Genomic DNA, 6589 nt, shown 5'->3' on the forward strand with positions numbered 1-6589 from the left:
AATAAACAAAAGCACAATCAAAGCTTAATATACTAAAGAGGTTGGATATAAGTAGCAAATTCTCACCCTAAATGATCATTCCAGCAGGCTGCAGAGATTCTTAAGGAGCCAACTGCATTTGCTTATAGTTTAAAACCCCCAGATGTTCCTTTCACAGGCTAAACATTCCTTCAGCCTAGGTCCAGCACTTTCCCTCAGTTCACTCCTAGTTTTTTTCAGGAGTCTTCTTTGGGCGGGGAATCAATCATTTAGACTGAGAGCCTTTTGCCTAGTGGGCTTTGCCCAGGAATATCTACATTAAAGTTGATATGGCTACTTCAACCTTTTCATGTTCTGTATGTGTGTGTGTATATATATATATATATATATATATATCTTTACTATATGTTCCAGTCTATGCATCTGAAGAAGTGAGCTGTAGCCCATGAAAGCTTATGCTCAATTAAATTTGTTAGTCTCTAAGGTGCCACAAGTACTCCTATTCTTTTTGTGGATACAGACTAAGATGGCTGCTACTCTGAAACCTTTTCAATGATATCTCACATGCCTTATCTTGCATAAAATACCTCATAATTATGCCATGCTCATAATAATGTTACTGTGAAGAATATAGGGTGTAGTGTCACAATATTACCCTCCTTTAATTCTTTATTAATGGGGTTGTATATCAGCTGCTCCATTATTTTGTCTGAGATTGATGTCAGACTAACAGGTCTATAATTATCCAGGCCATCCCATTTTCCCTTTTTTAATATTGGCACAATGTGATAGGATGGAAGCCCTATGGTCCTACTACACCTCATCCCAGTAAAGCAGCAGCAAAGGTGGGGCCTCCAGGTCTGCCTAGAGAGGCTGTGTGGAAGCAGCCAGTCAGAGCCAGCAGGCTCAGATGAAAGTAGCTGCAGGTTCTTAGCAGGTCAGTTCCTGGCTGGGACCAGAGGAAGGAAAAGGAGCTCGACAATCAGCCAGAGATCATTCCTGGCTTAGTTTACCTAGTTGGGATTGCCAAGAGAGAAGAACCTGAGAACACTGGCCTTGAGGATAAAAGGATATGGTAGGACGAGGCCCAGGGAAATAGTAGCGATGGAGATGAGTAAGCAGTATGTGGGTGCTGTGGATAGGGTTGCTGGCTTGGAACGTAAAGTAATGGGTTCCCCCACCAACCACTGGCAAAGTGTCCTAAACCCCAAGAAGGGGACAAGGCTTGTTTAGAAGCCCAAGTGAAGGGCTGCATTTAAAGGGCCCAGAGCCTGGGCTGAAGGCCCTGGTGAGGGCAGGCAGACAAGTTTGCTGAACTCTTCACTACCCAGGAAGGGAGTTCATTTTTAACTATGAGACTCAGCCAGAAAGCTAAGCCACTGAATCATAGAATCAAAGAATATTAGGGTTGGAAGAGACCTCAGGAGGTCATCTAGTCCAACCCCCTGCTCAAAGCAGGACCAAAACTAACTAAATCATCCCAACCAGGGCTTTGTCAAGCCGGGCCTTAAAAACATCTAAGGATGGAGATTCCACCAACACCCATTCCAGTGCTTCATCACTCTCCTAGTGAAATAATATTTCCTAATATCCAACCTAGACCTCCCCCACTGCAACTTGAGACCGTTGCTTCTTGTTCTGTCATCTGCCACCACTGAGAACAACCTACCTCCATCCTCTTTGGAAGGTTGCTATCAATTACCTGAACATCCACCAAACAAGATCAACAATCTACAGGGGGCGCCAGGAGCAAGAAAAGCACTGCATTACCACTCCCAGCTGCTAGGAAGCATCCAAGAGGTAAGTGCCCCCCATTACACACATTATCTTTCTTTGTGGGATCAACACAAGAAACAGTTTTCTATTGACGACGAATGAGGGTTTTGGTTTTATTTGGTAGTACTTATTAAAAATGTCTCATTGAAAATCTCCCTTGTGCAAGTTGTCTCAGCAGCAGGCTACCCCTTTTAAGCCAGACATCTCCAAAGGGGGTGCGCAAGAGGATCCTTGGGGGTGCGCAGCAGAAAGAGTACTCTTTTTTTTTTTTGCTTTGGCAAAAATGGTAGTACCAGCGCGGCAGGGGGTGCATGCTCAGAATTTTTTTACTGATAGGAATGCGCGATCAAAAAAGTTTGGAGACCACTGATGTAGACCATGTAATTATCCCTATGATCTTTCCAGTGTTATAGAGAAGGAAAAGTTTCACTAGACAGTGCTAAGATTGTAACAGATGCCCACTGACCTTCTTTGGAAGCAGCTTCTTTTAATAAGTTTTTACCTGAAATAGTTCTTTTTATCTCTCATGCTTAACCAGCTCATTTTGTCTCAGAGTCCTAACCAGCTTCCATTTTTTGGTGTTCTTCTGTTCTGCCACTTTTGAATTAACGGTAAGCAAAAATGGCCTCCCATAATTAAAAAATAAATATACCAATTAGCTTTCAATAGGAACAGGCATAAACTGCTGGCCTGTGACTAAGCATAGGACACTTCAGACTGAAAGCGTTAAAAAAAAAAAAAAAGGACAGTATAATGGAGGTCTGAATTTTAACCAGTTTTTGCTAGTGTGAAAGACGCACAGTGCCCAATATCCTTAGATAATCTAAATTTGCATTATTATAAAAGTCGGAAAAATCTCAATCTGTTAATGTGGGGAAGCATAACTACCAGGTAACAGCCCTTTCTTAAGGTTGCAAACTACCCATAAAGCACCACAACCTCCCCCGTTCTCAGCCTTCAAGGCTACAATAAATTTCATCCAAGACTGTAACTCTCTGTAAGCCTGGGAAAGAAAATAACTGGGAATGGCTAGGCAAGAATATAACTTGTTTTTGATGTCACCGTGTCTATTAATTCCCACGCTGGATCTAATGACAGATGGCTTAATGCTACTTCAGTTAATATCAGGGTAGTGAAGATCTACGTTTACAATAAACTAAGTAAATGGAAGGCAAAGCTCAATAATATCTGGTTTACTAGTTATTTTTAATTCAGGACTAGACTCTGCCTGCCTGCCCCCACTGCAATCAGTTGCAATACTTGTGCAGGAAGGTACTACTCAACACAAATAAGAGATTCAGGGTCACATTCTGCTAAAGTCCCTTATAATAACTAACACAATGCAGTGGAGTATCAAAAATCATGGTTTTGACTTGCATGCTATCAATGGAGAATTAATCATTTTTGCTATAAACTGGGTACATATCAGTTGGAAGTGACAGAGAAGGAGAAAGACCTGGGTGTATTGGTTGATTACAGGATGACATAGCCACCAATGTGATGTGGCCATGAAAAAGGCTAATGCAGTCCTAGGATTCACCAGGTGAGGAATTCCCAGTAGAGATAGGGAAGTGTTGTTAGTACTATTATACAAGGCGCTGGTAAGACCTCATCTGGAATACTGTGTGAAATTCTGGTTTCCCATTTTAAGAAAGATTAATTCAAACTGGAACAGGCACAAAATAGGGTTATTAGGAAGATCTGAGGAACGGAAAACCTACCTTATGACAGGAGACTCAAGGAGCTTGGCTTGTTTAGCCTAACCAAAAGAAAGCTGAGGAGAGATGATTGCTCTCTATAAATATATCAGAGATAAATACCAGGGAGGGAGAGGAGTTATTTAGGTAAAGCACCAGTGTTGACACATGAGCAAAGAATATAAATGTCCATCAACAAGTTTAGGCTTGAAATTAGACAGAAGTCTCTAACCATCAGAGGAAAGAAGTTTTGGAACAGCCTTCCAAGGGAGATAGTGGGGGGAAAAAACTTAACTGGCTTCAAGACTGAGCTTGATAAGTTTATGGACGAGTTGGTATGACGGGACTGTCTACAATGGCATGTAGCTGATCTGCGACTGCTAGAAGCAGATATCCCCAGTGGCCAGTGATGGGGGCACTAGATGCAGAGACTCTGAGTTACTACAGAGAATTCTTTCCCAGGTGTCTGGCTGGTGGGTCTCACCAACATGCTCAGGGTCCAACTGATCATAATATTTGGAGTCAGGAAGGAATTTTCTCCCAGATCAAACTGACAGAGACTTGGGGGTGGGGAGAAGGGTTGCCTTCCTCTGCAGCATGGGTCACTTGTAGGTTTAAACTAGTGTAAGTGGTGGATGCTCTGTAATTTGAAGTCTTTAAATCATGATTTGAAAACTTCAGTAACTCAGCCAGAGGTTTTGGGTCTATTACAGGAGTGGGTGAGTTAGGGTCTGTGGCACTGTGATGTGCAGGAGGTCAGACTAGATCAGGCCTGCACAACTCGTAAAGCGGCGAGGGCCACATTACTCCAAAGAAAACAGCTGAGGGCCGAAACCCCCCGGCCCTGCGGAAACACCTCCCCCCAGGACCTCCCAGCCTGCAGAAACACTCCGCCCCAGCACTGCCTAGCCCTGCAGAAACAAACCCTCCTTCCCCAGCGCCGCCCCACCAAAACAGCTGTGGGCCAAAAATGACGGTTGTGGGTGGGGGGGTGATACTTGATTTTAAATCAACCAGGGGCTCCTAGCTGAAGAGGTGGCTGGGAGCTGTCAGGGGCAAATTAAAGGGTCCGGGGCTCTGGCAGCTGGGGGAACCTGGATCTTTGCGGGGCTAGGGCAGGGATTTAAAGGGCCCAGAGCTCCTGCTGCTGAGGGGAGCCCGAGCCCTTTAAATACCAGCCCCAGCCCATCCGCTGGAACCGCGGCCAGGATTCAAAGGGATCTGGGCTGTCCATGGCGACAGGGAGCCCTGAGCCCTTTAAATCTCAGCCAACACCGGGAATCTCTGTGGGCAGCCCAGAACCCTATGAATCCTGGCCGCGGCTGAGATTTAAAGGGCTCTGGGCTCCCCGCCACTGCGGGCAGCTCAGAGCCTTTTGAATCCCGGCCACGGCTGAGATTTAAAGAGCTCGGGGCTCCCCGCTGCTGCTGGCAGCTCAGAGCCTTTTGAATCCCGGCCATGGCTGAGATTTAAAGGGCTCTGGGCTCCCTGCCACTGCTGGCAGCTCAGAGCCTTTTGAATCCTGGCCATGGCTGGGATTTAAAGGGTTCTGGGCTCCCTGCGGCTGCGGGCAGCCCAGAGCTCTTTGATTCCACGCCGTGGGCCGCACAGTGAGCCTCCGCGGGCTGCATGTTGTGCAGGCCTGGACTAGATGATCATGGTGGCCCCTGTTGGCTTTAAAATCTGAGTCTAAGTCAAATGTTGCCTACCTTTCACACCAAAGAGCATAACTTTATTTGATAAGCGTGGGAGTTTCAGGGGGCAGGGGTGTGGATAGGGGTCAGGAGATGGGGAACAGGGGTGATTGGATAGGTGTGGGGTCCCAGGAGGCCTGTTAGGGGGAGGGGGTGTGGATAGGGGTCAGGGGATGGGGAACAGGGGTGATTGGATAGGCGTGGGGTGCCAGGGGGCCCATCAGGGGGCGGAGGTGTGGATAGGGGTCAGGAGATGGGGAACAGGAGGGTTCGAAAAGGGGTGGCAAAACTGGTCACTTTACAAGTGCAGTTACCTAGCTGGCACACAGAATTACCCAAATCGACATGTAAATGGTGCGGGGGGTCCCGGGAGGGGTTGGTTAGAGGACAAGGAGCAGGGGCAGTTGGATAGGTTGGGGGTTATGAGGGGCGCAGTCAGGGGGCGGGAAGTGGGAGGAGACGGATAGGGGGCAGGGGCCAGGCTGTTTGGAGAGGCACAGCCTTCCCTACCTGGCCCTCCATACAGTTTAGAAGAATCGTCTCAGTTTTCTGTCTCTTAATCCTCATACATTCAGACATTAAAATCTCTACAAAAATTCTATATTAGAAAACGTCTTTCCTTATTCAATCAAAAGACTCAGATGAATTTATAAAAACAAAACCCTTCATGTAATTTGTCTGACATTTTTCCTACTGGCTATTATCCACTTCTCCAGTAAAACTGATTTACTTTTATCCTGGGCAACTGAGGGCCTGGGTTGTTTTTGATTGTGTCTAAAAATGGGAACTTTGTGCATACAGTTGGCCAGTTAGAGGCAAAATTGGCCTCTTTACAAGTGCAGTTACCTAGCTGGCACATAGAATTACCCAAATGGTCAGATAAATTAAACCACGGTTGTAAAAACCAGTCCTTCCATACTCTTTCAAACAGGTAATGGCTTACTTTTGTCATTGAATACACCATGTATATAGTGGTAAATGTCTAATGTTACATATTGGATATTGGGTACTTCCATAGAGTTTTTCATGCAAGGATCTTGTTACCTTTAACTGAGATTTTATTAAGCTTCACAAAAACTGGAGGAGGTAGGTTAAGAACTGATGTTCCCATTTTGAACTTATGGAACTGGAGGCAAAAGTTAAGGGCTAGATTCACAAAGGAAATTAAGCGTGGTGATGCTGAGTATTTCCACAGCTACCTTTTTAGGAGCCTAGAAAATCACTGGAATGCACAAAGCCTGGGTTAGGCACCTAGGTTCCCTATACAATGAATGGGGAGAGACAGGTGCCTCAGAATGGGATTCACAGAAGCTAGGATGCTCCTTACCTAAGTTAGCCAATGGTTAACTGTTCTTTGGGGGACAAGAGGAGTTAGTGGAAAAGGGCTGGAGCTTCTGCTGTTGTGGCTGCTGTTAAAGTCCAATCCTGTTTCATCTGATGTGG

This window comes from Gopherus evgoodei, chromosome 3, assembly GCF_007399415.2.
Source record: "Gopherus evgoodei ecotype Sinaloan lineage chromosome 3, rGopEvg1_v1.p, whole genome shotgun sequence".
Classification (NCBI taxonomy): Eukaryota; Metazoa; Chordata; order Testudines; family Testudinidae; genus Gopherus; species Gopherus evgoodei.